This window comes from Megascapheus bottae, chromosome 5 (assembly GCF_031878675.1).
Source record: "Megascapheus bottae isolate mThoBot1 chromosome 5, mThoBot2.hap1, whole genome shotgun sequence".
Lineage (NCBI taxonomy): Eukaryota > Metazoa > Chordata > Mammalia > Rodentia > Geomyidae > Megascapheus > Megascapheus bottae.
The window spans coordinates 46,513,412-46,521,645 of record NC_143513.1 but is presented as its reverse complement, the minus strand read 5'-3'; the positions used below and the strand labels follow the sequence as shown (position 1 = coordinate 46,521,645).

The window sequence follows — 8,234 nt, the reverse complement described above, 5'->3', positions numbered from 1 at the left end:
GTCCCTTGGCTTCGTTATAATATGATAGCTCTTTACTTCCTGTTGTCCATATAGTAAGCAGCTTTTCACCACTATGACTTCTCACTCAGAACACTTTGCCTCTCCCCAAACCCAGAAACAATGAACCAGTTAGTCCTGAACGAAGTCACTGAAACTATGAGCCCAAATAAATATTGTTCACTTTAAATTGTTTTTCTCAGATATTTGGTATAGTTATAACACTTAACTGTGTCTTATCATCAGAGTATATTGTAGATGTATGCGTGCCTATATGTGTGATCTCAAAATGTCACCTGATAATCTTGTACCTTTAATACATGCTCATTACAAAGGGAAGCTGCCCCAGATTCCAGGCCACTATGAACATGGAGCAGTTTTGTCCCTCTATCTAAAAATACTTCAAAATATAGGTTGAAAAAGCTGTGCTTTTCATTGTGTGTATTTCCTACAAACTGTTCTGCATACTTGGAGAAATGAAGGTATGAGTATATAGATGGATAGAAGAATGATTAAATAAGCAGATGACAATTGAAAATGTCAATTGGAGGAGAATGTTAATAAATGATCATTTAAAAGGATACATTTTTAGTCTGAAAAAATCTGTATAATTGAAACAAATTTTCTTTATTATTTAGTTTTTGTTCTTTTTAAAAACATTATTGGGAATGACTTCAGGACGATGAATAAATTCATATATAGCTATATACTATACATATATATTATATATATTACTTCAGTTCCCACAGTAATGGCAGAATTTATTCCTTTGTAAATTCATTCTTGGAAAACATTCCCTTGAAAAAAATAACTAAAAGAAGGAAAATATCCCCTTTTCCCCCTCTGTAATTTCTTTAAAAGCGATAGCTCATTCAAGCCGGAGTTCAGTTCTCTAAAGCCCCATATTTATCATCTACCTTCTTTTCCTCAACAGTATCTATATGTTCATATCATCTGAGATAAACTTCTGGATATTGGTTGGAGGAAACCATGTTTTCTATAAAATACTTCTCAGACTCAGAACTTTAGCTCCTATGGCCTTCATATTGGTTGCTAGAATGTCCATAAGGTTTAAAGTAAAACACCCCCATTTTTCTTCTCAGGAAAAAAAAAACAAAAACCTCTGTACTTTTGTCTTACCAAAGTGAAATTAATCACTTGCCTTAAAATACTGAAGAAGAAAGGCTATGAATTGAACAGAATCAATATAAGTATGAAAGAAAAAGCAACCTAAAGAAAACCTAAGACCCTCAAGTTCTACCATTAACCCAGCACATAGCAGGTAAGGATTACTTTATCCCCAAAAGAATGCATACCTGTCAGGATGTTGGAAATTGACAAAGTAGTTGATTTGCTTAAATGGAAAAGAGGAAGGTGAATGCTTCGCAGGAAAGAAGGGAAAGTGATGCATGAGGGAAGAACAAAGGGAGGGAAACTCGAGTGACATTATGTGTTTTGCCTAGAGCAACATGTTAGACCAGCTAAAGAACCAGAAATGGAACCACTCAGGTAAGGGGAAAACTAGATGAGGGGCAAGGGTGGGGGAAAGGAAATGGGAACCAAGACATGAGAAAGGGTATCAATGTTTGAGAAGTGAATATCTGGTGAATGTAATGTAACCCTTCTATTAATTACAATAAAAATATATGGAAAAAATAAAAACATTTTTAGCACATTAAAAAAGGAAAACAAAGGAAAATGTGAACAAAGAAAAGCTCAAGAAAGAAAGGAACTGATCAAAGGAGCTGAAAACTACTGTTGGGAGAAAAGTATTTCTTGATTTTTCTGAGGAGCGGGGCAGTGTGTGTGTCACAGTCATCAGATTACTTGTTTAGCATTCAATTCCTCTAATGTCTCTATTTTAAGTCCATAACCATCCTACCACTTTCTGGTTATGAACTAATTTCCCATATAGTCCTTTGTATGGAGATTTCATCAAGAATAAGATCTTCAAGTATTTCTAGTTCCATGCAAAGATGTGTTGTGATTAATTAACAGAAGAGTTTCTGGCTATGCATTGGCTTGTATCAATAAGAATATATTTAATAGTGTTGCTATAACAAAATATGTGAAGGTGAGATACTTAACAGATATTTATTTCACATACCTATGGAGGCTAGAAATCCAAGATCAAATTACCACCGGGTAGGTAGCTGGTAAAGTGTTTCTTCTTGTTTTACAGATAGCTACTCATACACTCTTCCTTGCCCTCTCTTTTCCTATAAAGCCACTAATCCAATCATGAAGACAACCCTATATCTAACTCTAATTACATCAAATGGCTCCATCTCCACATATGATTACATAAAAGAGTAGTACTTCCACATATGAATAGGAGAAATGCAATTATATCCAGAGCCAGGGAAAATATCAAATTCCCACATGACTGCAAGAGTGCCTCAATAGTTGTTCAATACTGTTAAGTAGATACGTAGGTGCTAGTCAACATCACGCATGTAATGTGATTTCTTCTTATGACCAGATCATTCTTGACATAGAAAAAGTACATCTCTGAGCTTTTAGAATGTTAAGAAAATCTACCATAGGTATCACAACAAATGTATAGCTTGTACAAGTCCATAGTCCCAGGCAGGTGACAGTCATAGCTTATGCAGTAAATCTATCACCTGAGCTCCTCTGTAAATAAAGTGAACATATTTCCTTATATATAAATGCCAACAGCACTGGTCATTTTCTTATTGTGATTAATAGAAGGGCTACATTATATTCACCATATAGAAGGTGCATAACTTTACAAACATTGATACCCTTCTCCCCGCTTATCTTGATTTCCCCCTTCCCTATCCAATTTCAAATAACCAATTAAGCACATATAAAATATATCAGATAACAAGGTGAAATATTGTAACAATATGAGATATGTCCTGTACAGCCTATTATGAGATTTCTACCAAATTGCCTGAAATATTTCACTGTCTCTTTTGAACTGCCTACAGTGAAATCATTAAGTGCCAAGTATTATCCACTGATTTAATATTTTGCTATCACCCAACACATTCTACACCATGCTAGCTTTTTCTTCTCTATTTGCAGGACAATAAGCTGAATTAATCAGAAAATGTCTTTCCTCCAAAAGGAAACAAAAGTTGGATTATGTTCCCTCTAGTCAGATCAGCATCAGTGTTCTTCATATATTGGTAATATTAAAATAATTTTTACCAGAAATCTTTCTTCTTACTAAACATCACCATAGAAAATATTTTCCTCATGGTGTTAACTCTGAGTCCTTACAAATGACATCATTAACTCTTCTGGATAACAGTCCCCACCTCCATCCTCCATCCTGCCAACAGGTTAAGAATTACTTCATAATTTGTTTGATTAACAAATTTCTTGTTTATATAAAATTTTTTCAATGTCCCTTGGCCTGGGCATTGTCCCTGAGCTCTTCAGCTCAAGGCTACCATCTACCCATAGAGCCACAGTCCCACTTCTGGTTTTCTGGTGGTTAATTGGAGATAAGAGTCTCAAGGCTTTCATGCCTGGGCTGGCTTTGAAACATGATCCTCAGATCTCAGCCTTCTGAGTAGCTAGGATTACAGGTGTGAGCCACTGTGCCTGGCTTAATGTAGTATATTTTATAAATAAAATTTTATGTTAAACAATAATTACCCAAGATTGAAAACTAAGTTTATTTCTTGTGTCTTGCATACTACTCTACATATGTTTTCAGAACCCATTGTTTGGAGATTCAGTGGTACAACTTGTTATTTGTAGAGCTCTATACATTTTTAATTGACTACTAATTTTTCTAGACAGAGTCTTTTATTTTCACTTTGGACTCTTCCCAAATCATGGTGCCATATTTTGCTACTCTCTAACAAGTCCACTACAGCACACATTGACATGCTTTCCTTGCAGAGCTTCCATTCTCAGAAAATTCCTGTTTCTTAAACTCAATAACATCCACAGTGTATTGATCAAATATTTTTCCAATTGTAATTATACATCAAATCTACTAACAGCAATTGATTCTTTTGCAACTGATTTAGATATAAACAGTAATACTAATTTTTCAGAAACATGAAACTATGATGGTTTCTCTAACAAGGGTAATGCTACTTATTGGTAAGAAAAACATGGATTATGAAATTCAATTTCCACTTCGTGGCTCTAATAATGCTTTTTAAACTAAAAATCAGTTATAAGAGTCATTTTCTTTTTTTAATTAGATGTGTTATTTGCTCTTAGTTTCAGCTGTTGATGGACAAACTTTATTTCAAAGTGTATTGTCTAGTTGTTAGAATATTTGTATCTGTAATGACTCATCATTATGTTTATTCCAATGACTGACTTTGTTAATTGAGTATCTTTTGTTTCCAAATGTCTCTGCCTACTCATAGGAACCAAGAATTCATGGGAAATGTAATTGAATGCTAGATCTGGGACAGGGAAGGATGAAAAAAAAGAATTAATATGGAGTATACTCTTATGCCAGTAAAAAGAAAAAAATGTTCATAAAAATACAAGCAAAAAACTATATTATGTAGTAGTCAGCTTGAAGAGACTTTCACTTGCGAAATCTGAAATCATTTTATTTTATCACTGAAATAAATAAGAGGGAAATATATTGTAATGCATTGAAATGAAAAAGAATTCCTCTGATCTTTTTAATAATAAATGGATAAGTAAATAAATGGGAATAAAGAAGCTCTCTCACAGTGAAATGTTAACTAATGAACATGGAAGAACATTGAAGAGCACTAGAGAATCATCATTTTACAGTCATTCCAGTAAATATTGATTCAGGTAAGAATCATCAATGGGTGCTAGATCTACCGGCAAATATTTGAAAGGAGTAAGTTATTTATATAGTTTAAAAGTATTTTCATATGATTCATGTATTAATTCCAAAAGAAAATTCAAAGTAACTATAGAATGAGGAGCCTGGAACCACCCTAAGAAAGTGCTCAAGATTAGTATCACTAATTTTATTTGCTTTCAAATGCAAGAAAACAAAGTAAATATATGTTTTATTCCATTATAAATATACATCCTAAATGTAATCATAAGGAACTATAAAAGATACTTAAAGAGACATTCTGTAGGAAATCTAACCTAGATAATTCAAATGATGATATGAAAAGTCAGAGAAGCAAAGGAACTCTCTTCAGCTTCAAGAAAACTAAAAACATACAAAAACTAAATTTAATGTGCAATCCTGGACTGGATTCTAAGCTAGAAAAATAAAATCTATAAAAGACAATGTGCAGTCAGGCTTCTCTAAAAGTAGGGAGCCAATGCATAGTTCCTTATTATAATGAATTTCTTCCTGCAAAGAATTAAGTTCTGTAATATAAGTCAACCACCTGGAGAGGTAGTCTGAAGGCCAACAGCTTTAAGATTCAGGAAAAGCTAATATCCCATTTCTAGTCTTGAATTAGGAAAATGTCTATATCATCAGTTCAAAGGCCTCATATTGATGTATACATATACATATATCTGTATATGTGTGCATATATTTATGCAGATATGCATATATAAATATATTCATACAATAAAATATTTATACATTTTATATGCATGTGTATTTGTATATATGTATATCCACATATATAACATATAGATAGATATATATGTTTGAAGAGTCAATTATTCAATCAGAAGCTCTCAAGCTATTAAAAATCCAATTTCATAGTTTGTGAATGATGCTTGAAAGTTCAAAGCTCTCTAAGTAATTCCAAAGTACAATAAGACTTAATTCATTGACCAAAGGCACTTAACTGTCACTCAGAAGATGCTGTCACAATATGATACATTGGATTGACCCCTAAATTTCACCGTAAGTTTTCAAATGAGTCAAGTCCAATCTCAATTATAGTCAATAAACACACTTGGTAACACTAAGGTAAATATGAGAAAAAATATTATTGAGGTTTGCTCTGTCTATGAAATCCAGGCACTGTGCCCAGCTGGAACCTGAGTCTTTTCCCTTATCACCTATGCAGGTCCTTACACTCCAGCTGAACACCGAAGCCTTCCCTTTTGTGTAGACAATTCCCAGGAGAAAATATCCCTTCTTGTAGCTAGGTGAGTGACAAAAGCTCTTCTTTCTAAGCATGATGGCTAATCCTGAAACAACCAGCTGTAGACTAGTGAGTAATGAACTTGAGCAGGTCAGTAGAGGACCGCATGATTTACATTCACTAAAACTAATTAAAACCACAGGCAGGAACTAAAAGCCAGAACCTTATTGTTGATTATTGGACTATACTACAAACTACTTCAAACAACTGTTTTAAAAAGTTTCTCCTCTAAAGTTAACAGATTCTTCCCCTCCCCCTAAACCGAAAGAACCAAAAGCTTGAATTTTACAGTCTATCAGTGAGAAATTATTATTCTGGAAACCAAGCCATCTCTCTCCAATATAAAAACATGGTCTACATAAAATTAGGCTTCACTTCACCCAATAGAGAGGACAGTCCACCTATAGCCCTTCATGAGCCCCACTGCTATTGTTAAATACCTGTTGTGTGCTAAGTACAATACAGTGTATTTGTCATGTAGGAATCACATAATTTGTAAGGAACATAGATGAAAAACTCAATGTCCATGCCAAAGTCATCTGCCAGACGTAGATGCATTTTTCAGCTGGTGCTTCAAAGTAAAGCTTTGCTTTTAATCTTTAACCTAACCTTCTAATCAATCAAGTGGAATTCTGCTACTAGGATAAACATTATCAGCTTCTTCAACACCAAGAACTTTAATGAGTGTTGTAATATTTATAAACTCAAATGGCACATTCTAGCAAAACATGGAGTGATACCATGGATCAATTTTTAATTCAACATTCAATTATTATAATTATACATCTTTTAAAGAGCTGGAGCAGGCGGTACAAATAGTACACTGGATGCATAAGAGATAAAGTACAAAGGGAGCAGTTAAAGATAATGACTAAGGAAGGAACAAATACATTTATTAAACTCAAAGTATACTATGTAAAATCTGATCTTCATTACTTGGGGTGGGGATGTGATGGGGAGACCTGGAGGAAAACAGTGGAAAGCATGGCATTGATCAAAATTCAGTCTTTATGGTTGTAACCTGACTTCTAGAATTGAAACCCCATGGGCCAGGAGCATTGCCCAGTGGTAGAGTGTTTGCCTAGCATATATGAAGTACTGGATTTGATTCCTGAGTACCACATACACAGAAAAAGCCAGAAGTGGTACTATGGCTCAAGTAGCAGAGGACTAGCCTTGAACAAAACCTGTCCAAGGACAGTGCCCAGGCCCTGACCGCAAGCCCCAGGACTGGCAATAACTAACTAAATAAATAAACAAACAAATGAATATTGAAAAAAATGAAAAAAATTGAAGCTCCTTGTATAACTACATAACAAAAATATTTTCTGAGGAAGAAGATGATAAGCCTGTGTGGTGGCTCATACCTATAATCCCAGCACTCTGGAAAGTGACACAGAGGACCTTTGGTTTGAGGCCAGCCTGATTCACATAGAAACACATCTCTGCAACAACAATAACAAAATGATGACAAAGTCATGGAGAGGCTGATAAACAACTGAGGATGTAAGCTCTACTATAATTTGCAACATGCTGGATTATACATTATTTCCTAATGGTGGCAGACTGAAATCATCAAACAAAACCTTGAAGAATTTCCTGGTTTTTGGTTTTTTTTTCCCAAACTGGAAATCTCCCTTCTTATCTGCCTGGGAAATAAACTGAAATGAATCGGAACTCTTTTCTTTAAGGCTTATTTTAATGTAGAACATTATCTTATTATTGGCTTTGTTTGTGTTCAGAAGTTCATACCCTTTGTGTACAATTATTTTTTTAAGATGAGAGTTTTAGTTACAAGTAGCTAGCAAAGTGCTTGACACAATGTAGGTCTTCTATAAAAATATGTTTAAATTTTAACAAATCTGAAAGAAATATCATTATGAGTGATTGTAAAGAAAAATATTTTCTTGTTATTGCACAAATTCTGCAAAGAAGAAAAATACTTTCAAGTTATCTGTTTCTCAACTCATGGGGAAGGGGTAAGAAGGTGAAAAAAGGGGGATGTTGAAGCAATCAAGGAAGAGAATAAGGGAGAGAGAGAGAGAGAGAAAGGATGGTATATCCTACCATTCACTCAAATAGGAAGACATATTATGCACATACACCTGTTTTTAGACAATGCATAAGGGATCATATAAGTCCTCTTTCCAATAACTTGAGACATACAGTTAGCATTAAATGACAACCACA

At 34.2% G+C, this 8,234-nt stretch overlaps 1 long non-coding RNA gene across 1 annotated transcript; it reads left to right on the top strand.

Annotated features, from left to right (window-relative positions):
• Positions 1–1,113: 1,113 nt before the first annotated feature.
• LOC150063332 (uncharacterized) lies at positions 1,114–6,022 on the top strand. The gene is made up of 3 exons (XR_016535413.1): positions 1,114–1,279; positions 4,362–4,767; positions 5,967–6,022. It is a non-coding gene; the product is annotated as an uncharacterized LOC150063332 (long non-coding RNA).
• Positions 6,023–8,234: the final 2,212 nt, after the last annotated feature.